The sequence below is a fragment of the Myxine glutinosa genome, chromosome 2 (genome assembly GCF_964187855.1).
Source record: "Myxine glutinosa chromosome 2, kmMyxGlut1.1, whole genome shotgun sequence".
Lineage (NCBI taxonomy): Eukaryota > Metazoa > Chordata > Myxini > Myxiniformes > Myxinidae > Myxine > Myxine glutinosa.
Window position 1 is genome coordinate 195,078,747 of NC_136262.1, and position 27,414 is coordinate 195,106,160.

The following is a 27,414-nucleotide window of genomic DNA, read 5'->3' on the forward strand; positions in this document are numbered from 1 at the left end:
GACTCGGGAAACTATTCCCCTTTTTCCATTGAAACAGTGCCCCGCTCTTCGTGGTTTCGCACGGTATATATACCATGGGGCGGGGTCCCACGCTATATATATTGTTGCGGATCCTGCGTATATCGACATACTAAAGGGGGTGGGGGGGGGGGGTTGAGGCCCCGTTTCCCCACAGACAACGGATCCACAGGCCGTCGATCGTGAGATGAAACTCGTGCCCGGCGGTTTGCGCAGCAACTTTAACTGCCAATCCCCCAATCACGGGTCGAAGGGTTATCAACCATGATACGAATACCTTCGAGACCACGTGGCCGGGAAGACCGGGAATTGAATCCCTCGTGATCCCACACCTATTCCAATCAGGTGCGCAGAGCGGATCATGCGGTGTGGGTCGCAGCTTTTACCCTGCATGATCTACGGGCCTAATTGAGCAGCCGGATTCGGTTTCGGACAATGCTGGGTCAATGGGGAAGAGGACGCACACGAGCAGGTCGAGAGGAAACAAAATGTACACGTTTTATTTACAAAAAGCACAGATAAAGGACGAGAAGCAGACTTAACAATAATTCCTACCTATCTAATCCCAACACAGGCACATGGCACACTCGCACACGGGGTGAATCACACACCGGTTAGACTCGTACCGGTGGACGTGCGGATGCTGACTCGGGTCCGGCAGTTCCTGTGCGTGGTGCACGGATCGATCCGGACGAGCAGCTTGAAGGAAAGTCCGCTCAGAGGACGATCCATCACTTGAAGGTCAGCACGGAGGACTGTCCACCGCTTGAAGGTCAGCACGGACGTCGATCCGCTGCTTGAAGGTCAGCACGGAGGTCGATCTGCCGCTTGAAGGTCGGCATGGAGGGCGATCCGCCGCTTGAAGGAAGGTCAGCACTGAGGACGAACCAGCTCGAGGACGAAGGAGAAGGGCAGCATGGAAGAACCAGCTCGGACGACGGTCAGCTTGAAGGACGAACGAGGAGAGAGAGTTCGAAGAACAATCGGCACAGACCTTTATCGGGTGGAATGCTCTTCTGGAAGATTCCGCGGCCTACCATTGGTCGCTTTTGGTTGCGTGCGGTCACTCAGCACTACCTGCTTCTGGAAGGTTCCACGGCCTACCAATGGTCACTGCTAGTCACGTGCGGTCATTGAGCCCTACCTCCTTCTGGAATGTTCCACAACCTATCATTGGCCGATGTTGGTCACATGAGGTAGTTCATTCAGCCACGCCTCCCCCCAGAAGGTTTCATGGCCCGTTCTTCCCCCACCCTTGAACCAACGTCTTCGTTCAACCACACGGAGGGTTGGCTTCCTGCTGGGGTTGAGAAGAATGATGGAAATGAATGTAGAAGGAAGTAGAGGATGGGGAAGACCGATAAAGACTTGGCTAAAGATGGTTGAAGAAGAAATGCGGGCAAGGGGGTTAACAAGGAGAGATGCAGAAAATAGGGCAAAATGGAGAAGATTGTCATGGGGACCGCAAGGCTAACCCCCGCTCTAGCAGGGAAAATGGCCTTAAAATGCATGTTGTTGTTGTTGTTGTTGAACCAAACACAAGATTTAATGTACAAAAATAGAGATTTATTTGACGGAACCCGTGACAATGAAACGCGACGATGAAAACTAAATCCTATGTTGGGATCCCACACACCTCACTTCAGATACGAACAAGGGGAGATGAATTAATAAAAGAAATCGTCATGTACTTGTAAATGTGGGGTGTGAGTGCAGTCTTATCTTGTCTGTAGTCTTGTCCGTGTATCGTCCAACACGGCTCCAAACTCCGGTGCGGAGAAACCCTCCGTCCGCCTCGCACGCTTCGCTTGGCCCGAGCCAACGCCCTCGCTCCAATCCCCTCGCCATTCGCACACGAGGTCCCGCCCGTTCACAGCACCGAGCCTCGCTCCCGCACCACGCAGATGATGAACCAACGACCACCAGGACCTCTCAAGACCAAGAAGGGAAGCGCAGAGACACAAGAGACCAGCGAGGAAAGAGAGAGACAGAGCCCAGACGAGTCAGAGAGTCATGTGCAACGCAAGAGGGCCAGAGAGGGTGCAGCGCAAGAGGGAAAATGTCGTCCGGCACGTCCTTTTATAACCTGGGTTTTGATGTCAGCCTTGGCGCGCCACCCAATCAGTCCCTTCCAGCGTCCCGCCGTTCACCGAACCTTCCAGCGCCTTCCCTCCAATGAACCACCTCCTTCTCAGTTGTGTCTTCGCGCCTCCCGCCCTGATTGGCTGGAGGTACGCGCCTTCCGCGCCAACCAATCACACGTTCCCTGTAGCGTGGTCATAGCTCGTGTCACTCGATATTGCTAGGCCTGCCGGAGCTGTAGCTGGCGGCTGCCATCCGGCAGTGCCCCAATATGGCTTCCTGCCTGTTTTCCAAAGTCGTTGTAAGGGACGGGAATTTAATTACTGTGTGCACTAAAGGGCCTATCTAAGTGTTTATATGGGTGTGCATTGCCATAAGGGACAAAGGTTTGGCGACAGGGGGGATGACGAACAAAGGAATCTTATCCATAATCCCTGCACTATTTAACATGCCCTGCTCCCTCGTAGCGGGGACATCAATACAGCTTATCCCGACAAACCGGACTACACATAGAACTTATTACAGGGTGGATTCCCTATTGCGAGAGTCGAATACCTACCTACACAGATCTACCTGGCTCTAGATATTCCTCTACCCAAAGTCATAACACAGCCCCCTTCCCCCCCCCACCCCCCCTCACCCGGAACCATAGTTCCTGCTTGGTTCACTGCAGGCGCTACCATTCCATTATAAACACTTGCTGTCTCACACTTACTTAACCTACGAAATAAAGCATGAGGGCTGTGGAAGTGAGCCGGAGCTACTTACCTATCCTCCTTAACATGCTAATCCCCTTAACAATCATGCAATCAAATACGTACATTTCAAATATTTACAATGATTCCGGTCGTTCCTGTGGTGGAAGGCAACAAACAACACTCAAAAACTAACTTCACCACAAACTTATCCTTATTCAGAAATTCAAAACTCTATAAAACATTTGTACAACCCCAGTCTACAGACCGCGTCCCCCGGTGGATGCCACAAGACGCAACCTTACCTGCGGGGCCATCCCAATGCACCCCTAAATTTCCGCGGGTCCTGTCCAGGTGTTACAGGTGAGTGACATGGCTCGGTGGATTTCGCCCTCATTCATTCGACACAACCCTTTAACCACTCATTCTCATTCCAAAAATCTTTGCACACAAAATCATTTCTAGAACTTACTTCATACACCTCCCTTGCAGGACCATGGCACTGATGTCATTCATGAATGCATGTCTCAACTAGGCAGCGGGGAGGTACCGCACAACAAGATGGTGGGGGTGCTTCAGGCTGTGGTGCTCACAGTCCCCAAAAAAAAGTCAACCGACTTTCAAGTTCATTGCCCCCCCCCCCTTTACCTCTTGGCCCCGTAACATCCCAACAGCCCTTTCTGCCGTTACCCCGCCGGTGAGGGTCTCCACACACCAGGCTCCGTTGCTTCCTGCTTCCGCGCAGCTCCACGGTTCGCCGGGGGTCTCCTTTACCCCACGGCGCCCAACCAGACCCTCCACCGACGAGCTCCAATTTCCAGATACAACTGGCTGACAGGGGTAATTGCCGCAGAGGGGGGTCACAGGCATCGCTCCTCCGAGCTTGATCTGTACCTGCGGGCACACACACCTTCCCCACCCACAAGATCCCAAAACACATTTCCTCCCCCGCTGCCATTCAATTCTCACACATTTCAGCACAATTCCAAGCAGATGTTACAAAAGATGTTACAAAAATTTGCCATGGCCTGCTATATGTGAAATTCCCATTCACAGTTGACCAATACATCTCCATTATCTTTTCAACCTCACGACCACGTAAAAACACATAGCCACAACACTAAAACAAACGCCACCCACAAGACTGTGGCACACATTCCATCCCCCTCACCGGCCATGTCATCACTCTCACCCGCCTCCCAACTCCAAATTACATGTCCCAATTTACATCAGCAAGTCCTGAAGCCTGGGACAGTACACATGAAAACACCCACCTCAAGTGCAGGTAGTTGCAGTTTGGTCGGTTCCAAAGTGCCATCCACCCTTAAAATCCCAAAATTTATCAGTGGGCCTACCAAATTCTTCCAAATTTCACTTTTCTCCCCACTATATTGGCAGGTATGTGGGTCCGCATCCAACGGTGATTATTATCACTACGCAGCTACCTGTGGCCACGACAGCTCCGCACCTCTACCGTGCAAGGGTCATCGGGACAAGGTGAGCAGTCAGGACGCCAACATGGCCCATGAGTGTCCATAAGGGTGCGACCCACCATCCATCCTTCGGCCCCCCCTGCGAGGAACACAGCTGCACCAGCCCCAGCTGGCCAATGTGGTGAGCACCTGCCGCCAACTCCGCCATTCCCAAGGCCTCGGACCTGGGGGGCACGGTCGCAGTGCGTGACATCCCAACAGCCACGTCCCCTGCACCTCCACATCATCACCCAGTCCGACCACATGCAGCCCCCAGTGCCCACCCACACTTGACCTCACCAAGGTCCAGTCAACAGCCATGCTCCACCAGGAGACCCACCCAGAGGACATGGTCCACACACCTCGGACACGCACAGCACCACGTTGACCCTCAGACTACACAACTACATCCCCATAACCCCACGTCCCAAATATTGGCGCAATTGCCCCCGCAACCAGTTGAAGGCTGTGTCCTGCTAACCTATGAATTTTTATTCCAGCCTCCAACACTCTGGTTTAACACACCTGGATCAATAATGGTGTCACTGTGCAGTGACCACCATTTCTCTTCACAAAATTCACCCTCAAATTTTCATCTAACCCTCAGATTACCCATGCCAAACATTTTTCACATTTTACTAAACTCACCAAAGAAGGATGCTTTGCCATGCACATGCCAGCCGAGCATGGCCCTTTTACTCGGCACGTTACACATTCCCAATTCAACACTTCCATGGCTCTCTTCCCAAACCGAGAGTCCACAAATCATAACGAGACATCTGTGGAAGATCATTCTCACCATCATGTTCCACAGATGCCCCAATGGTTGTCCGCCAGGCTATCTCCATCCCTGTCCATGCGGTTCGACCCGCATCCATAGCCCAGCACGGCATGGCAGGTCATCACATGCCGGCTGTCCCAGAGTCTCAGGAGGAGGGTGTCAGTCCGCATGCCCGGGTGGTCATTACATCAGGCCCAAGTTGGCCGTCCGCAGTGCCACCACCAAAGCGCGACCCACAGCATCTCCCCCTAGTGGTCCTCAATAAATGCCATCCCCGGCTTGAGAAACCACCTCGGACTCCCTGGAGGTCTCAACCCCCACCAGGGTCCGGTGACCCTGTCGGCCCGAGCCAGCAGCTCGGGCGGCGCCCCGACAGACAAGGGACGCTACACTCCACCAGACCCCCCGTGGGGCCCAGTTCGTACAATGACACCCATGGCTGGACCCCATGTCCAAATCTCGCCAGCACAGCCCCCCAGCTGGCTGGCATACCCAAATTTTGAAAGTGGCAACTTTTGCCCGAGGCCATCCCCAATGACCTCCCCTTGTCGAAATTCCACAACCCGGGGACCAACTCCAACCATGGCTGCTCCAAATCCAATTCCCATTTGATTTTAACTTTAAATTTCCTTTCAAAAAATTTTGGCCCCAGATGTCCAATAACCACAGCTACATGTAACAACCCCTACCACAGGTTGTTCTGCCCCTCCCTGCAGTTGGTCCAAATTCCCTACGGGGACCAAATTGTCGTCCCTACGGGGACCAAATATGGGGACCATGGACCAAATTGTCGGAGGCTCGATCTCCCGACTCTCCAATGTCCAAATCCAGTACAGAGCCAAAACACTCACACAACGGGTTCTGTAATTTCGGAGCCTCTGTTGCCAAATTGCAGTGTATGGTGAGGGTCCCCTCGGTCACTTCAACCTCCTCCTCGGACCGACTCACCTCAACCCCCAAGCTCCTTTGGGCCTGAACAAAGTCTACCTCCATGGGACTGTCCCAGGTCCCCAGCCACAGTGTCACATCATGCTCATCATTATTACAAATCATTTCTGGCCCCGCCAGGTCGTCCCCAATAAATACCCTGTCCGGCTCCATTACCCGGACCCCCAATAATGTTACCCCCCGTTGCTTCGAACAACCGCCCTGGCACAGAAAGGATTCAAATCCATCCCCCTGTTGATGTGTTGGGGCATCCACCCGGTCCCGATAAACCTCCAGTCCAGCATGTAACAAACATTCCCCATTACAATTTTCACATTCCCTATTTCCTTCCATTGCCATTCCCGGTGCAATTCCCAATTTGGCTTCCCCCCCTTCCGATTGAATTTCTGCCACCCTTGGCTTCTACCCCAACTACCTCCGACTCACTTCGAATGCTATCCCCATCTTCCACTCTCCTTTCCTCCATGCCACTCACCTCCTCCATCCGTTAAGAGGAGGTCGCTTTCCCGTGCAGCTCTTACCAGGAATAAAATTTAAATTTGCGCTGTTCGCGTCCCGCGCACCGATCGACTATTCCAAATTTATCACCTCCGACTACGAAAAATTTTGCGTCCAAATTCTCCACACACTTGACACCAAATTTATTCAGGGTTCAATCCCACACCTGACTACCAGTTGTCGTGCGAATCCCTCCGGTTAATACCAGGGACCGCGGATGACCAGAACGGCTTTAATGGAGGCGATGACCAAACACGGATTTGACTATGAAGCCCGGCACGGCATGGCAGGTCATCACATGCCGGCTGTCCCAGAGTCTCAGGAGGAGGGCATCCGGGAATAAAAGCGCTTACCTGGAGTGCGCTAACTGCAGCTCCGATCCTGTAGGGAATTAATGCACTCGAACCAAACACAAGATTTAATGTACAAAAATTGAGATTTATTTGCCGGAACGCGTGACAATGAAATGCGATGATGAAACTAAATCCTACGTTGGGATCCCACACACCTCACTTCACATACGAACAAGGGGAGATGAATTAATAAAAGAAATCGTCAAGTACTTGTAAATGTGGGGTATGAGTGCAGTCTTATCTTGCCTGTAGTCTTGTCCATGTATCGTCCAACACGGCTCCAAACTCCGGTGTGGAGAAACCCTCCGTCCGCCTCGCACGCTTCGCTTGGCCCGAGCCAACGCCCTCGCTCCAATCCCGTCGCCGTTCGCACACGAGGTCCCACCCGTTCACAGCACCGAGCCTCGCTCCCCCACCACGCAGATGGTGAACCAACGACCACCAAGACCTCTCAAGATTAAGAAGGGAAGCGCAGAGACACAAGAGACCAGCGAGGAAAGAGAGAGACAGAGCCCAGACGAGTCAGAGAGTCATGTGCAGTGCAAGAGGGCCAGAGAGGGTGCAGCGCAAGAGGAAAAATGTCGTCCGGCATGCCCTTTTATAACTTGGGTTATGACGTCAGCCTTGGCGCGCCACCCAATCAGTCCCTTCCAGTGTCCCGCCGTTCACCGAACCTTCCAGCGCCTTCCCTCCAATGAACCACCTCCTTCTCAGTTGCGTCTTCGCGCCTCCCGCCCTGATTGGCTGGAGGTTCGCGCCTTCCGTGCCAACCAATCACATGTTCCCCGTAGCGTGGTCATAGCTCGTGTCACTCGATCTTGCTAGGCCTGCCAGAGCTGTAGCTGGTGGCGGCCATCCGGCAGTGCCCCGATCTGGCTTCCTGCGTGTTGTCCAAAGTTGTTGTGAGGGAAGGGAATTTAATTACTGTGTGCACTAAAGGGCCTATCTAAGTGTTTATATGGGTATGCATTGCCATAAGGGACAAAGGTTTGGTGACAGGGGGGATGACGAACAAAGGAATCTTATCCATAATCCCTGCACTATTTAACACGCCCTGCTCCCTCGTAGCAGGGACATCAATACAGCTTATCCCGACAAACCAGACTACACATAGAACTTATTACAGGGTGGATTCCCTATCGCGACAGTCGAATACCTACCTATACAGATCTACCTGGCTCTAGATATTCCTCTACCCAAATTCATAACAATATATATATATATATATATATATATATATATATATATATATATATATATATATATATATATATATATATATACACATATTGCTGTGGAAATGAGAATTGTGTTTTTTTTATTGTTGTAAAAAATGTCACCCTCCTTCCTCCAGTTGTGTATAAAGGTCAAAGGGCGTCCCTTAGTTAGGTCATATACCATCACGTTAGCCAATCATAGATTTCCTCCTTGTTGGTAGTTATTTCCTTATTCTGTGTATTAGGTTAAGGCTTTGTCTTCCATTAATTAATTAATACTCCATTGCACCGAATTCAAATAGAGTAGATTCCCTTTAATTCCCATTCCCAAAGCCTCGATTGCCAACTGCATTCGCCGCCATTGCCATGTGCTCTGGCTCGGAGAAGAAAGGCGTGTCTCCACCTCGTCATAGAAAGGAGGAGTGAGTCGGCCCCGCTCTACCAACCCAGCTAAAGGGGTTTGGCTTGAGCGGGCGGAGAAAGAACGATCGGGGAGGTCCAAAAAGGTTGAAGGGTGGGGCTATATATAACCCACGGGAGACGCCCCCACCTCAGATGAGTTCTGAGTTCAAGAGAGAGATGGGAGACGCGTAAGAGAGGAGCCCTGAGAGCAAGCATTGAGAGAGAGTCCGGAGAGCAAGCATTGAGGGAGAGTCCGGAGAGCAAGCATTGAGAGAGAGTCCTGAGAGCAAGTAAGAGTAGTACCACGCAGCTTTGACTCCACCAGGCAGCGTTGGCTCCACCAGGCAGCTCCGACCCGTTACCCCGCGGAAGCCAGATTGCGGTGGCATCGGTGGCCGTCGAGGTCCAGCCCGACGTCCCGTGCGGGATCAAGCTCCAGCCAGCTCCGTGCCTTCCTCTCCCTCCAGCCATACACCACCTGCCATTCCTGTCATCATCCCCCGTGTAAGTGTGCTTGTAGTCTGTCTTTGTCTTGTCCTGGGGTATTAATTAAGACTGTAGGTAAGCTAGCGTTGCACTGTGTCTCCTTGAATCCTTCTGTCTTTATTTTATTATCTTTCCTTCTTCCTTGGTTATTTTGGTCCTGTAAATAATAGTAATAAATATAGTAGCATTTCCAACCCTTTTGCCTTCGTCTTCCTCTTCTTCACATCCTTGTCGTTTTGGTGATTTCCCAATTGAATACCGGTGGCACGATTTGGCCAACGTTTAAGGAATCGGGTCAACTCTTGGTAAACGGCTCACGCCGCAGTTCGCTTCGCTCGGCGCAACATCCATTACGCTGTGGCCGTGAGCGGGGGTGTTCCTTCGCGTACCGGGAAGCGCTGGTATTTAGGTCACAGGACTTGTGGGCCTAAAACCCTACCCAGCGCCGACCGGGCGTGGCGTCATACCCCCGGGACCACGTCGGTCAGTAACAGACGAGGGGCTTAATCCCCCCTCGATAACGGGAACCGAGGCCGACGTCGGGTTCCGTAACAATATATATATACACATATATATATATATATATATATATATATATATATATATATATATATATATATATATATACATATATATATATCGCATACCATATAACGTGGACCATATAACCTGTACTATATAGCCCATATAATATAGCCAATGGTGTTTATATATATTACACCATACAGCCTATAACATATGATATTACACCATATGTCCTATAGCATATACAGTGCATTCAGAAAGTATTCAGACCCCTTCACTCACTTCACTACGGAAGCCAAACAGTTCAATCTTGGTTTCATCAGACCATAGAATCTTGTTTCTCACAGTCTGAGAGTCCTTTAGATGTTTTTTTGCAAACTCCAAGCGGGCTTTCATGTGTCTTTCACTGAGGAGAGGCTTCCGTCTGGCCACTCTGCCATAAAGCCCAGATCGGTGGAGTGTTGCAGTGATGGTTGTCCTTCTGGGAGTTTCTCCCATCTCCACACAGGATCTCTGGAGCTCAGCCAGAGGGACCATCGAGTTCTCGGTCACCTCTCTTACCAAGGCCATTCTTCCCCGATTGCTCAGTTTGGCCGGGCGGCCAGCTCTAGGAAGAGTCCGGGTTGTTCTAAACTTCTTCCATTAAAGAATTATGGAGGCCACTGTGCTCTTGGGAACCTTCAATGAAGCAGAAATATTTTTGTAGGCTTCCCCCGATCTGTGCCTCGACACAATCCTGTCTCTGAGCTCTGCAGACAGTTCCTTCGACCTCATGGCTTGGTTTTTGCTCTGATATGCATTGTCAGCTGTGAGACCTTACATAGACAGGTGTGTGCCTTTCCAAATCATGTCCAATCAATTGAATTTACCACAGGTGGACTCCAATCAAGGTGTAGAAACATCTCAAAGATGATCAAGAGAAATGGGAGGCACCTGAGCTAAATTTCAAGTGTCATAGCAAAGGGTATGAATACTTATGTCAATGTGATATTTCAGTTTTTTCTTTTTAATAAATTTGCAAAACTTTCTAAAATCCTGTTTTCTCTTTGTCATTATTGGGTATTGAGTGTAGATTGATGAGGGAAAAAATGAATTTAAACGATTTCAGCATAAGGCTGCAACATAACAAAATGTGAAAAAAGTGAAGGGGTCTGAATACTTTCGGAATGCACTGTGTATATATATATATCTGCATAATTGCACTTGATTTTATATATAAAGAGGGTGGGTTTCATTTTCCATCCCTGCTGATCACCGAGGCCAGTGCGTTTTTGTTTGAATTCTCCACCCTCCCTGAGGAGTCACCCAGAAGAGTTAAAACCAGTTGGTCTCAGACCGAATATTTCATTCTGTAATTGTTGTATTCACTGATGTCACGTGTGATCTGTTTCACTACGCAGTCATCTATTGCCCATGAGCAAGAGATGTTTTGTTTCGTCCATGTTCAACTGCTTATTTTTTTTGGTAATTCATGAGCATCTGTATTTGAACCAAACGCTGTACACAATGCTCTCTCCTCTGTGGCTTCTTGGTATAACAACATCCAGCTTTGAATTTAAAACCTCTTGTCGCATTCCCGTCATTCCATGCAGCCTTGACATCGGTGCAGAGGCCATTTGCATCCCCAAACCCGCTGATAGAAGCAAACGGTCTTGAGCGGGAAGCAATAGATTGCCAAGGTGATCATACTATAACGGTTCCGTTTTGTTCCATCACGGAAGTGATCATGCAGTGACCAAGCAACACGCCGCGATAAACATGCAGAAATTAGAAACACATTCGAGTCGACTGACGATCGCAAAGCGAGTACAATGCCCCGGAGATGTTCGTGGGTGCATGAGCAAAATATTTTTCCTGGACCAATTCCAGCGCCCTCGGCTGCTGCTGCCTTGACCTCCTCCGAATCTGGGAACAATGAAATAAGTTGTGGGCTGTGTTTTGGTTTTTTTTTTCTTTTCTTTTTTTTTCTTCCATCCTTATTCTTTCCTTCTTCGATGTGAGGTCATGTGGTTTTTCCTCAAATTAGAATGGCAAACGCTCTGTGTGTAACAAAATCATCCGTTACTTCATGGCCTGTTTGAAGACAGGTCTCCCTGGATCTAACGCAAAATATTAGTTTAAAATTGCGTGTGCACCTTTCCAGACTAGACCAGAATAGGCGACAACACAGTGCGTTTACATAAAGTAGCTCAAGGTTGTGCCCTGCCCAACTGCGCCAGAGCCAAACTTCACAACGTCGAGAATGGTCACTTCCACGAGGTCTTTCAGACTCGCAGTATTATAACAAGAGGGAGAATTGCTTTGCAATACATGTCCCCTTCCGGTCTGAATAAGTGTTCTTGTTCCAAGCAAAAAGGGCATAACTCCGTGAAAATTTGGTGAAACGCCCCGAAACTCAAACTTTTTCTGGAACTTATCATGATAAAGCAATGTACCAATTTTCCATTGAATATGTTAAAGGGTAAGGAAAAAATTGCAGAACACCATAGGTAAGAGGGACTGACAGTCGGACGGACAGAAGGAGAGCAAAACTGTAGACTCCTCTGGATATTGGACTAATAAAATGGGTGGATAATGTAAACCTTTGTTTCTCCTCAATTATATGTAACATTCAGTTCCTGTCTATAATTACCTTGTGGGAATGGAGATTCATAAAATCCAATTCAACCGACTGGACCGACCTGAACGTATTACCTTGCGGAATGGAGACAATTCCTCGTAAGGGGTTTTGTGGGAGTGGGGCTGGGATGTTTTTTTAGTTGTTTGATTCACCATGAGGTATATATATATACTCCCTTCACTTTACATTTTTCCGAACACAAATCATCCCTGGGTGGTCTTCAAATTAATGGGGCTTCATGCATGGCTACTCTATATAGCAGGTCCATATTGTATCTGACTGTGTGGTCTTGCACCTCTTCAAGAGGGTGAGCCCTGGGAGGGGTTGCAGTGGGTTTTTTTTCCAGAAATGAGGGTGTTTTTATAGTCATTTTAATGCCATATAGTTTGGAGTGTCGATTGTCTCCGGGTAACTTACTGACGACTGTGTGGCATTGGCCGCCAGTAAGCAGCCTCGCATCTTTCGAAGCCAAATGCTGGAGTGGAACCTCCAGATGGGACTCATTAAGCCTGGCAATCAGTCCAAAGATCGACACGTACTAAAATCACCAGCGTACTTAACACCCAACAGCTGTTAACTTTTATGCCAAGCATGGTCGTGCCTTTTTTTTCCCCCTTGCATATGAACATTTAACCAGCATGTTAAATGCATCTCATACTGACGTGGTTCTCCATAAGCTATGAGATCGTCCCCCTGTGGGAAGTAAAAATATTTTAAACTACGTCCGCATGCAGATTGGCACCTCCCGTTTGTTTGCAGTGTAGTTGCTCTTTCCGAATCTACGTATGGAACTCTATTTGGGGTCGATGTTAGGGCATCTGTCACAACATTAAGCATATTTAATGTTTCCTGAAATAATTATTTTCTTCACACGAGTGATGCACTATCATATACTTTGTCACTTTTTGTGAGAAAAGAAAACTTGTTTTTCACCTTTCAGATAAGCCTGGTGTTTGCCTTAATGTTTAGGGTGGCTGCCTAAAGATGTTAGGGTCTTGAGTTCAAGCCTCTGTCGTGCCGTTATAATCATTCCAGGTTGGTTGACTCAGCCTGTCATCCTTCCGAGGCAGAAGCGACCAGCTTACTCGGAAGAATGAGCCATTTGAGTATCTTGCGTTGGAGTGGCCGACCCATTCAGGATTGTGCCCAAGAGCCAAAAAACTGCTTTGGCAGACCATGCATCTGAATATGCAAAAGGAGTGGTCTTCTTCTATTAACACTTTTACCAACTAGAATGACACTCGGTAGAGAGCACGCCTCTCCTGGACTAAACAGTTTACATTTTGTATCCCACTGATAGGCCGGATCTGTATCCGGACCTTAACCAAAATCTAATCGGCTTGTTTTTGTCACTTACCCAACTCATGCACGTATGTTTGTGATAAGGCTTCAACAACGTTTTGGTGGTGGCTTTCCAAAATGGCGGCCCGCCATCTTGGTCCTCCCACTGCACATCACTGGGTTCTTAAGGCGCCATTTTGTTTCGGCCTGCTCAAACGTGGCTTGCCTTGGAAACACGATCGATTATATCATTACATAATTGAAGCATACTAGTACCCTACTGCAAAGCTGCAATGAGCCGGCGAAGCCAAAGACTCTGGCCGCTATTTTACCCATCACTATGGCATAAGTAGGTTAGGTAGTTGGTAGTAGGTAGGTGTAGTAGGTACTGTCAGGCAAAGGGGGGCATAAAGCTCCAGGGGGCATGAGGCTCCACTACATTGTAAATCTTGAAGGTAAATATAATGCATTTACAATGTAGTGGAGCCTAATGTCCCCTGGAGCTTAATGCCACCCTTTGCCCTACTTGGTAAGCCTTGGTAAAAGAGAAGAGCAGACAGTCCTCCCCAATACCTACATACAATAAATGTCACAGGAAGCTTAAGGAAGTAACTATACGATGTGCAAGCTTAGGGCCTATTTTAAGAAATTTTAACTGGGCTTAACATACGTTTTCACAGTATGTGTGCAGTCTTCTAACTTCAGTCGCTGTCAGGGCTGGTTCTCTCCGGGCACTGCGGCTTCCTCCACGAGAAGAAGTCAGCTTGCAGTAAGATCAGTGCCGACAGATCAGACAATAGCGCCGTTTCAACGGCAATGTGTGACTGTCGTTAATCAAACCGAGCTTTCTTTCTTTATGTAAACCGCTTATACCGGTAGGTGCAGGACAACATCATAAATCAGACAAACCTACTGAGCATGGGAGCATGGGATTGATACCGGTAGGTGCAGGACAACATCATAAATCAGACAAACCTACTGAGCATGGGAGCATGGGATTGAAGCCTGATTCGGCTTTTTAGGTCCACCACTAAAGAAGAGAAAAATTTCGAAAATGCCCCAGAGTCGCGACTATTGTCACGAAGGGTGCACTAACCGGGATGTTACGTAGTTCCACGGGCGCCTATTGAACTTTTTCGCAATTTTTTATGCATACTTCCACATCCGCAAGATGGCGGCCTCCATGGAGCGATTTGGTGCGTCAAAGCTTCGAAATTCTCAAAGGATCCTGCAAAATCTGGCTTTTCAACATAAGATTGTGAATCAAAAAAAGACCGGTGAAACAAACTCCTATTGAACTTTTTCGCAATTTTTTATGCATACTTCGGCATCCGCAAGATGGCGGCCTCCATGGAGTGATTTGGTGCGTCAAAGCTTCGAAATTCTCAAAGGATCCAGCAAAATCTGGCTTTTCAGCATAAGATCGTGAATCAAAAAAAGACGGGTGAAACAAACTCCTCTTGAACTTTTTCGCAATTGTTTATGCGTATTTCCGCATCCACAAGATGGCGGCCTCCATGGTGTGATTTGGTGTGTCAAAGCTTCGAAATTCTCAAAGGATCCTGCAAAATCTGGCTTTTCAACATAACATTGTGAATCAAAAAAGACAGGTGAAACAAACTCATATTGAACTTTTTCGCAATTGTTTATGCATATTTCCGCATCCGCAAGATGGCGGCGTCCATGGTGTCATTTGGTGTGTCAAAGCTTCGAAATTCTCAAAGGATCCTGCAAAATCTGGCTTTTCAACATAAGATTGTGAATCAAAAAAAGACCGGTGAAACAAACTCCTATTGAACTTTTTCGCAATTTTTTATGCATACTTCCGCATCCGCAAGATGGCGGCCTCCATGGAGCGATTTGGTGCGTCAAAGCTTCGAAATTCTCAAAGGATCCAGCAAAATCTGGCTTTTCAACATAAGATTGTGAATCAAAAAAAGACAGGTGAAACAAACTCCTCTTAAACTTTTTCGCAATTGTTTATGCATATTTCCGCATCCGCCAGATGGCGGCCTCCATGGTGTGATTTGGTGTGTCAAAGCTTCGAAATTCTCAAAGGATCCTGCAAAATCTGGCTTTTCAACAGAAGATTGTGAATCAAAAAAAGACCGGTGAAACAAACTCCTATTGAACTTTTTCGCAATTGTATATGCATATTTCCGCATCCGCAAGATGGCGGCCTCCATGGTGTCATTTGGTGTGTCAAAGTTTCGAAATTCTCAAAGGATCCTGCAAAATCTGGCTTTTCAACAAAAAAGATGGGTGAAACAAACTCCTATTGAACTTTTTCGCAATTTTTTATGCATACTTCCACATCCGCAAGATGGCGGCCTCCATGGTGTGATTTGCTGCGTCAAAGCATCAGAATTCTCAAAGGATCCAGCAAAATCTGGCTTTTCAACATGAGATTGTGAATCAAAAAAAGACGTGTGAAACAAACTCCTATTGAACTTTTTCGCAATTGTTTATGCATACTTCCGCATCCGCAAGATGGTGGCCTCCATGGTGTGATTTGCTGCGTCAAAGCGTCGAAATTCTCAAAGGGTCCAGCAACATCTGGCTTTTCAACATAATACGTACGCGTTCATTCACAACACCGGCTTCGCCGGCTATAATTAAAATCTGGATTTGGGTATGCGGATTGGATGCTGTAGACTAAATAATCGCCAAATCTGGAGTGAAATCTCTTAGAATTTTATAACTAAGTGTATATATGCATTTATTTAAACGAGGCTGTGATTCTCATTCTGGGTTTTTCTTTGGGGGGTTTTTTTTTTTTTTTACTTAATATCATTTTTAACTTGATTCATACTTCCATGGGAACTGCTCGGAGACACGTTACTTGAATGAAACTTTTTTTTTTAGGCAAAGAACACTTTTTTCTAGTGGTTGGGACTGCTGTTGGGATCAATTCTGCTGTTAGGATTTTGAGGATCGGTCGGATTAAGAGTTTGTGGAGCTTATTGCATTGTGGTTTTTAACCGTGTGCGGAAATGAAACAAAGGTGTGAACACCGCCTGGTGAGGTCCGGAGAGTTGTATGGGAGTGGAGGGAGGAGTGGGAGGAGGTTTGGAGGGAGATTTGTATGAGGTAGTAGTGGGGGGAGGGGGTGGGTGGGTGAAGGAGCAGGGCTGGCGATAGGGGGAGGAGGCGGAGTGACCCCCCCCCGGGGCCCGGGCCTAATAGGGGTCTGCAGGGGCGGATCCAGGGGGGTTGCGCCCCCCCCCCCACCCACCTTTCGATCCAGGATGAGGGTGCAGGCGGTGCGAATCTGCTGAACTGTTGGACCAGGGAAGAACGCAAGGAACTGCAGAAACTTCCAAGAACGCACGAAATGCCATTTCTGACGATCGATTAAAAAAAATTCCTGGGGGAGCACCACCAGGCCCCCCCCTTTATCCCCCCCCCCAAGCGCTATAGTTTCATGCACCCCCACCCCCCCCCCCCCCCGTCTTGAAATTCCTGCATCCGCCCCTGGTCCGTAATTATTCCCTATGTAGCGGTTACCGGACACAATTCTCTTGTACCGGCCGGTGACGTAATCAGCGGGCGGTCACTCGGATTGCATACCACGCCCCGTTGAGAGGCGTGGCTTACTGTTTGAATTTGAAAGATATATTGCCGCTCGGGTTAGCCGTTTTCAGTGCATTCGTGCCGAGCTCGGAATAAACAGCTCTGTGAAACTCAGCTCGTTGTCGCGTCCATATTGTTGGAGTTCGACGTGGGAGCACAGCTCCACATTGGTGACCTCTTTTATGAACACGGCAATGGAGTCGACCGTTGCTTTGAAACTCCCTGGCTTCTGGGAATCGCACGCGGCCGTCTGGTTTGCCCAAGCGGAGTCCCAGTTCGATCTGCGGCACATCACGGTGGACGAGACTCGCTTCCACCATGTGGTCTCCGCGCTAAACGCCGCCACCGCCTCCCCGGTGTTGAGCCTTCTACGGAGCCCGCCGACAAGTACGGCGCACTCAAACGACTACTCCTCGGTACGTTTGACCTCACTGAGGCCGAACGCGCACGACAGCTGCTCGATCAGCCTGAGCTCGGGGAGGCTCGACCATCCGAGCGCATGGACCACATGCTCTCCCTGCTCGGCGAACACCACCCAGATTTCCTCTTATGCGAGCTGTTTCTCCGACAGCTACCCGGGCAGGTCCGCTTAGCTTTGGCTAACTCGACAATCAAGGACCCTCGTGCCCTGGCTAAGGAAGCCGACAAATTTTTCTCAGCCGGGCGGCACTTCGGAGCGGCCGCCTGGGACCCTGGACCGGCCGAGGCAACGCCCTCGCCACGGCCGGCGCTGCCACCGGCCGATTCAGCGCTCCTTGCGGCCGCGGCCACCATGACACCCCGTCGGCCGCACCCGACACGACCGGCGCCACCGCCACCACCGGGGCGGACCATGTGCTACTACCACGCCAGGTTCGGGCAGAAGGCCAGAACGTGTCGCCCACCGTGCACTTTCGGCGGGTCAGGAAACGACCAGGCCGGGGCTCGCTTCCTGCCATGAGCGTCGGCCATTCCGGCAGCCTTTTGTTCATTACGGACACCGTGTCCGGGCGGTGTTTCCTGTGTGATACGGGAGCTCAGGTGAGCATTATACCCGCCTCGGTGCAGGACAAGCAGGCCGCGCTTTGCGGCCCCGCCTTGGTCGCCGCAAACGGCTCCTCTATCCGCACCTTCGGTTCACGCAGCGTCGCACTCTGCTTCGGGGGCCAGCGTTTCGAGTGGGATTTCGTCACGGCGAACGTGCCCATGGCTTTGTTGTGTGTGGATTTACTTTGCGCCCATGGACTTTTGGTTGACGTAAAACGTCGTCGGCTCGTCAACGCAGAGACCTTCAGCTCTCTCGCTTGTTCGTTGAGCGGCCCCGCACCAACCAAGCTAGCCTGCGCGCTTCCGGCCGCGGACGACTTCACCCACCTCCTCGCTGAGTTCCCCGCCCTCACGTGGCCGACGTTTTCGGCCGTCGCCGTCAAACACGGCGTCGAACACCACATCCCAACCACTGGTCCACCGGTCTACGCCAGGGCTCGTCGCCTCGACCCTGCCAAACTCGCCGTGGCAAAGGTGGATTTTGACGCGCTGGAGCGGTTGGGCATTGTGCGGTGCTCGAACAGCGCGTGGGCCTCGCCCCTGCACTTCGTACCCAAACCGGGTGGCGGATGGCGACCGTGCGGCGATTATCGCCGCCTCAACGACGCCACCACCCCTGACCGGTAACCGATACCGCATATCCAGGACTTTTCCGCCCGTTTGGCGGGGCGGGTGATCTTCTCCAAGGTCGACCTTATTCGGGGCTACCACCAGGTACCTGTCCGGCCGGCCGACGTTCCGAAGATGGCTGTAATTACACCCTTTGGCCTCTTCGAGTTCCCCCGAATGCCGTTCGGCCCTAAGAATGCGGCCCAGGCCTTCCAGCCGCTGATGGACAGTGTGCTGCGCGATCTCACCTTTCTGTTCGTCTACCTAGATGACATTCTCATCGCCAGCACTTCCCGGGCGGAGCACCTCCTTCACCTGCGCACGCTTTTTGAGCGCCTCAGCCAGCACGGCCTCATCATCAACCCAGCGAAATGCCAGTTTGGCGTGGCTGCCGTCGACTTCCTGGGACACCGCATCACGAAGCACGGGGCCGTTCCACTGCCGACCAAGGTGGAGGCCGTTAAAAGTTTCCCACGCCCCCGCTCCGTCAAGGCCCTGCAGGAGTTTTTGGGTATGGTGAACTTCCTCTCACCGGTTCGTGCCTCGCGCTGCCAAACTCATGCGCCCCCTGTACGAAGCCCTCAGGGGTAAGCCGGCCAAGCACGACATCGCCTGGACCGAGAAGATGGACGAGGCGTTCACGGGCGCCAAGCTAGCCCTCGCCAACGTAACCATACTGGCGCACCCGGCGCTCGACGCACCCATCGCCCATACCACGGACGCTTCCGACTACGCGGTGGGCGCCGTGCACGAGCAGTGGGTTAACGGGGCTTGGCAACTGCTGGCCTTCTTCAGCCGGCAGCTCCACCCTAACGAGCGCAAATACAGCACGTTCGACTGCGAGCTCCTCGGCCTTTACCTGGCGGTTCGCCACTTCCGCCACCTTTTAGAGGGCCGCCCATTCACGGCGTTTGTGGACCACAAACCCCTGGTCTTCGCCATGGCCAAGGTCTCAGAGCCGTGGTCAGCTCGTCAGCAGCGCCACCTCTCCGCCGTGTCCGAATTCACGACAGACATCCGGCACGTCGCGGGCAAGGACAATGCTGTGGCCGATTGCCTCTCCCAGTCCGTCGCAGGCGCCGTCCACCTCGGCGTGGACTACGCCCGCATGGCGGCCGACGAGATCTCTGACCCCGCGGTGCAAGCCCTCCAGACAGCTGACACGGGCCTGCGGTTGTCCGACGTCCCCTTCAAGGACACAGGCACAGTTCTCCTGTGCGACGTTTCCCTGGGCCAACCTCGTCCCATTGTGCCCACTGGATGGCAACGGCTCGTTTTTGACGCCATCCACGGCCTTTCCCATCCGGGCCGGAAAGCGTCGCAGAAGCTCGTGGCAGCGAAATTCGTCTGGCACGGGCTCCGGAAGGACGTCCGCAACTGGGCCAATGCCTGTGTCGCCTGCCAGCGTGCGAAGGTCCACCGGCACACCCAGGCCCCGTTGGCACCATTCGACGTGCCGGCGCGGCGTTTCGACCATGTCAATGTGGACCTGGTGGGACCCCTTCCCCCCTCGCGGGGCTTCACCCATCTCCTCACGATGGTGGACAGGACCACCAGGTGGCCGGAGGCCGTCCCGCTGACGTCAACGACATCCGCCGACGTGGCGCAGGCCTTCATTGGCACCTGGGTCGCCCGTTTCGGTGCCCCCTCTGACATCTCCTCTGACAGAGGCCCACAGTTCACCTCTGAGCTTTGGGGCACGGTCGCTCAGGCCTTGGGGGTCAAACTTCACCACACCACGGCCTACCACCCCCAAGCCAATGGCTTGTGTGAGAGGTTCCACCGCTCAAAGAAGGCCGCTCTCAGGGCCAGCCTCCAGGATGACAGTTGGGCTGACAGGCTCCCGTGGGTGCTATTGGGCCTCCGGATGGCCCCTAAAGAAGCCTCCAGGCTTCTACCGCCGAGTTGGTCTATGGCCAACCACTGCGTGTGCCGGGGGAGTTCATCCCCGACGCCACCAGCCCCTGGTCCGCGGCTCGCCAACGCTCGGTCCTCCAGGAGGCTGCCAGGAGATTTGCCCCGGTGCCCACGTCTCATCATGGCTGTCCTCAACCCCATGTCCCCCCAGCGCTTCGCACAGCGGAGTACGTTTTCGTGCGCACCGGGTACCGCTCCGTCCGCCGTACGATGGGCCTTTTCGGGTCTTGAGGAGGGGTGACAAGTCGTTCGTCGTCGACATTGGCGGCAAACCGGACCATATCTCCGTGGACCGCCTCAAGCCGGCCCATTTGGACCTCGACCAACCTCCACGGTTGGCCCTTCCTCCACGGCGGGGCCGTACCCCGTCAACCAAGCCCCCCACCCGACCATCCGCCACCAAGCCGCCTCTCACCCCCACACGAATCGCCAGGGGTCGATTCGGCCGGGTCATTAAGGCCCCCCACAAACTGACTCTCCCTGTACAAGTGAATTCTGGGGGGGTGCATGTAGCGGTTACCGGACACAATTCTCTTGTACCGGCCGGTGACGTAATCAGCGGGCGGTCACTCGGATTGCATACCACGCCCCGTTGAGAGGCGTGGCTTACTGTTTGAATTTGAAAGATATATTGCCGCTCGGGTTAGCCGTTTTCAGTGCATTCGTGCCGAGCTCGGAATAAACAGCTCTGTGAAACTCAGCTCGTTGTCGCGTCCATATTGTTGGAGTTCGACGTGGGAGCACAGCTCCACACCTTCAATTTTTTTCGTTTCATTTAATGATTGTTTGTGACGATGAAATACCGTGTTCAGTTTTATTTTCTGTCTCCCTCCAAGTCACTCAGTGCAATTCCCCCACATACTATTGCCATGGGCAGTAAACACCCTCCCTCGTGAAATAAAGGAATGTGGGCTTACATTATGATTGATAATGGCGGTGATGACGTAAATGAACACAGGAATGTTGGCCAAACCCCATCCGGATAAATGAGTTGATAAACGAATCCCTTCATCTCCACCATAAGAGAGCTGTGTGTGTGTGTGTGTGTGTGTGTGTGTGTGTGTGTGTGTGCTTGTGTGTGTGTGTGTTTCCCCATGTGTGTGGACCTCAGGTGGGGAGGACACTTATCCAACCAAGATATTCTCGTTTTATATTTTAAAAAGAATTTCCTGAAATTTGTTGAATTTGTTTTTCATTTGGAAGATGTGGGTTACCATGTTCACGTAAAGGTGGAAAAAGTCCGATTAAATGCAATTTAATTCCAAGCTATAAGGCAACAAAAGGTGAAAATTTTGAAAGGGAGTGAAGACTTTCCATAGGCACTGTATATAAATATATATAAGCAAATAAATAAATATACAAATCAAATTCCAAAATGTTGGCGCACTCTTTTGTTGTGAGTGTCATCTTAATTTGTCGAAAACGAACAGTTTGTGCTTTGAACTTGCATGGTCCCCAAAGCGCGTCTTGATGCCGGAAATAGTTGCGCTTTTAAACTGCTTGGAGTTTAAGCTTGGAAGGATAACATGTTATTGTGTGTTTTCTTATGAAGATAGATGTTGAGTTTAAATCGCATTATTTTAAATGTACTGGTATCTAACCGACATATATATAGAGGTTTCCTCCTATCTTTCACCGTTCAGGAGATTAGCTTGCGCAGACAAACAAACAAACAAACAAACAAAAACTTTCTTTTATATACAGTCATGTGAAAAAGTAAGTACACCCCATGTAAAATTTTGACTTTTTCAACATATTTCAACATACAGCTATTTGATCTTCATTTCAACAATATTGATAGATAAAGGTGATATAATATAACAAACTAGCGGGGTCACCCGTGGGAATCCCACGGGCATGGATGTGTGTGACATTTCGACATATTGAGTTAGATGCTGCACCTGCACATTCAGTTATATAAAATGGTTACTGGCAATTGATCACATCCACAAATGATGTAACCCACACAATTTATGTACTTTACATAACGTTAATAGGAATACATGCCCGTGTAGATGGGAAATACAGTTTGTTTGAAATAAATCACAAATATCAGAAGAAAGTTTTTAAAATTTAGAACTATTCTCACTCAGAGTTAAACATCACCGTAATATTATGCGGTTGCTTCAACGTTTTCGGTGAATTATATGTCATCGTTGTGAGATTTTTGGGGAATTATTTTTTTTGAAAGGTTTTTTTTTATATTTAAAAAAACGGCAAAAAGCATCAGAACAGCTGTGAAACAGCATCAAAACAGCAGCGAAAAAGCATCAAAACACTATCAAAACAACAGTGGAAAGCGTCAAAACAGCAGTGAAAAAGCATCAAAACAGCAGTGAAAAAGCATCAAAACAGCAGTGAAAAAGCATCAGAACAGCAGTGAAAAAAACAGCAGCGAAAAAGCATCAAAACAGCAGTGAAAAAGCATCAAAACAGCAGTAAAAAGCATCAAAACAGCAAAAATGGTCCGGTGATTTTTCAATCACCGCAACTAAATGTGTCGGAGTAATTAACTATTTTCCTTCGTGCCCTCCTTTTGTTGCCTGAATGGTGTCACTGCAGGGCCTCCGGGTAAACAACATTACGGGTGAAGATTCCACTGTGGCCATCAATTTTTCCCTGTTGGCCATTACTGACTACCTTTACCTTGACATCCTCAAATCGTTTAGCACGCGACAATGCAACATATAATTGGCCATGGCTGAAGACGGGTTCTGGTAAGTAAATCCCAACTTTGTGTAATGTTTGACCTTGACTCTTGTTTATTGAGAAAGAGAATGCCACACGAACTGGAAATTGATGACGTTTGAGTACGAATGGTAGTGTTGTATCGGAAGGTGCAATACTAATCCTGGGTATAAATGTGCGTGTTCCTTTGCGACTGCCAGAAATGATTTCTCCATCTATTATGTTTGGCAACAATCTTTTAACAACCAATCTTGCACCATTGCACAGTCCCTGTTTCGGATCAAAGTTACGGAGTAACATGATGACAGCACCATCTTTGAGACGAAGTTTGTGCAATGGCATTCCAGAAGGAGTTAATTGATTTAGGAATTCCATAGGATAATTTGGTGCCTCTTCAGGGTCATCACAGACAATGGAATCAGCGCTGAAGTACGTCTTTTCTTCCCCAGGAAATGCATCCAATATCTCATCGTTGATCACAAATGTGGATTCATTCTTTGGACACAACACGGCTTGTTGTGCCAGCGCATCATAGTTTGAATGGATTTCGTTCAAATTACCGAAAACAGCCTCTGCTAAAGAAATGTTGTCTGCTACACAGATACGATCAGGCAGTCGTATTAAATCTGAGTCAGGAATTGTTTCCACAGTCCCATTTCCAACCGACAGTAACCATTTTGAGAATTCTTCGTCATCATTAGCTCTTATGTTTGATGTTAAGTTCAGCTGTTAGAACTTTGGCCACAACTTGCTACGCTTGATGCATGTGGCGATGATTGCTGCAGGTGCAGCGCGAGGTACAACGGGCAAAACCTGCCTGAAGTCCCCACCAAGAAGTAAGACCTTTCCACCAAAAGGAATGTTGTTGCTGGTTACATCCCGGAGACATCGATCAACAGCCGCTAAAGCATATGCTGGAGCCATAGGTGCTTCATCCCAAATGAATAGGTTGGCCTTCCTTAGAGCATCTGCATCTTTACTCGTATGTGATATGTTGCATGTGGAGTTTTCCAAAATGGGCACTGGCAATTTAAATTGATGGTGCGATGTACGGCCCCCTGCTAGCAATGTTGCTGCAATGCCCGAGTACGCCATTGGAAGAACCAAATGACACTGGCCTCGCAAGATGTGCAGAAGCGTATTATAGAGAAAGGTCTTGCCACTTCCGCTCGGTCCATCAACGAAAAACAACCGGTTGCCTGTGTACTGGTCCCTACAATGAACGGCCTGTAGGACCGCATCTACAATTTTGATTTGGTCATCATTTAGTAGTTGTCTGTTGTTTTCACCTTTTTCATGTTCATCTCCCGGTACATACTGATAATCATCGCTCGAAAGATCTTCAACAGTGTCTGGAGGTACTGGTAACTGAAATGCTTCCAAGGTCTGTCCATGTCTCAGGAGGAAGGACTGTATTTCTCGCAATGCCATGAAAATACTCTGTTCCAAGATATGGCCGCTGTGCACAAAATCTTCGCAAAGGTCGTTTTTATATTTTTCCCACAGTGCCGACGTGTCTGTTGGTGTGCAGAATATGCATAGGGTTGCAAAAAGAGATCTCAATTGTTGTGGCATGGCAAAGATAAATCCATCAGCTAAGGACCTGTCCCATTCTGTATCATCTTCTGTTAAATGTAATTTCCTGGCTGCATCCTTGTATGTTTCACAAACTGCTCCATCTACGGTTCTGAGATCTACAAATGATGTTTTACCAGGGCAGTGCAGCAGGAGTACACGAAGATGAAAGCGCTCAATGTCCATAGGGCTTGCCGAAACCATGCGTCCGATAACCTTGTTGCCGCCCTGGCGTCAAAGTTTCCATGTCTTTCGTCCATCTTCAAATACGTAATATTTTGGAATGTCATGGTACAGATAACTTCGTGCCTCAGGGTCTCTCTGGTTTAACTGAAACCAAGCTGTAAGTGTTGTACCCCTATGTCGTACAATGGCTTCTTCCTCGTTACCATCCCTGAACACAACAGTCTGCAATTCAGGTAAGTGTACCGCAAGTCTGGTGATGGAATGGGACTGTTTGTGCATTTCAAATTCCATCAATCTCCATGCTGCCTCTGGGGCACTGACATATCTGCAGTCCAAATAGGTCTTTATTTCGTCCACCTCCACTCTCCCACGCTCTCGAATTTCGATGCTGGCACAGTCATGTCCCTTGTACACATATTTAAATAAGTACTTTATACTCTTTATGCTTGCGCAAACCTCAATGTTGATGTGTGCTCTGTACTTCTTCAGTAAATAAGCATTGAATGGGACCACATATTGGCAATCAACATCGGTTCCATGAACGGTTATGGTGGGTCCATTTGGGGGACGCTTGTAAAGGGCATAGCCATCTATGCTCGCAAGTGTCTCTGCAGCATACGCTTTTGGAAAGCCTTTACTGCACACTCCATCTTTCACACAAATCGAATGGCGATTTAAAGTGCCACACGGACCATGTATCATGTGAGACTTCACCAAGGAATGGATCTCTGGTGACTCATTTGAATTAGGAATTTGTGCGGAAACAATTCTGTTAATGTCTTCAGCGGTACAAATTTTATCTTCTTGGCACAGCATGAGTAATATGTGGGCATGCGGTAGACCATGCTTCTGATACTCGACGACGTAGAGAAATGCACGTACTTTGCCCAACACGTGCTTCTTCGTTATATCGTCGATTAACTTTTAATTTCAGATGAAACACGCATGCCACTAAATCTGGTCTGTCTTCAGCTCGTTGATGTTGTCCGATGTTTTCTTGTATCTCTGTCCATTTTGGATTACACGTGAACGTGATGAAAAGATCTGGTTTTCCGAATTTGCGAACAATGGCCATAGCATCTTGGTAGTTCTGCTGCATAGCTCTTGGACTCCCTGCAAAACTCGACGGCAAAATGACGATATGACCGACAGAACGTTGGTTATCAGCAGCAACGTTCTGGACGTGGTCCAGTAGTCCTCTGTATTCCATGGCTCTAAAGTCTAAGGGTTTCCTGATTTTGTTTGAAGTATTGCAGTCGATTTGCTTCTGCCTTGCAATATCCGTCGACAACATACTGCTGGAACAATTTCCCCGAAGAATGGATAGTGCTGAATTCATTTCGAATAGCCAGTCGGTAGGCATAGAATTCACGATGAGTTACCTTGTTTCGAACCGCAGTCTGTCGCTGGTGAGGCATGTTTATCATCCATCCAGGCTCGCCATGTGGAAAGAGAATGGGATATGTCATGGGATCAATGTGAGAGGAAAGTTGAGAGAGATTGTGTAAGCCCTGGTCATGCAAATGAACCTGGAAATCCCTGTTTGCAGGTGGTTCACCATCTTGTCCACTAACGAAGACAGCAGCAATTTCATCAGCAGTTGGTATGTTGTAACGTCTTTGGTCGTCTGCACACAGTCGACGAAAATGCATTTCCAAGGTAGAAGGGAGGCGATCTTCAAGGACAGCTTTCCTGATTTCTTCCTGTTCACGCTCGAACATAGTCTTGTAACATGTGACATAAGGATTAACGTCAGATAGTATGTTGTGCAGTTCTGCCATCAATTCTTGCAAACATCTGTGATTCTCAGGTCGATTCATACGTTCCTTTGTAGCTTGAGCTGTATCCAAAATAAATAATTGTGCAAATTGTGCTTGTTCATATACATGTGATGGATGTAATGGACCACAGCGATGGTAAATTTGACCGTGGATTTTGAAACAGTACGGTCCATTTCCTGGAGGAGATGAGATCTGAGCACCCATTGATGCAAAATATAATGCCGAATTGTAATTCCGGATATTGTCTCGGAAGTTGCGACATTTTCCATCGTCACCCTGATAAAGTTGTTGCAGTCGAGCAGGTACGGCAAATAGTGGAGGCAATTTAACTTTTCCCTTGGAACAACACAGTGTAAATCCATCCCCTTGTCCTGTTGATTCATTTGTGAAATGGTGTGCAGAACAGTACACACATGGTGACGTCATTGGACTGCAATTATGCTCTTGAACAATATTATCGGATACTTCGGCCGGATTCATTATGGCTGCGGTTGTATATGTTTGCTGAGCACTCCAACGTCTTTGTTGCTCAGCATGCCGTGCGAGTCTGTGTTGGCGTTCATCAACGGTCTCGTTCTCGCACCTCATCGTTGTTGCAGCAGCATCCTGTGCGAGTCTGTGTTCACGTTCGTCGAGGGTCTCGTTCTCCCTCCTCATCGTTGTTGCAGCAGCATCCTGTGC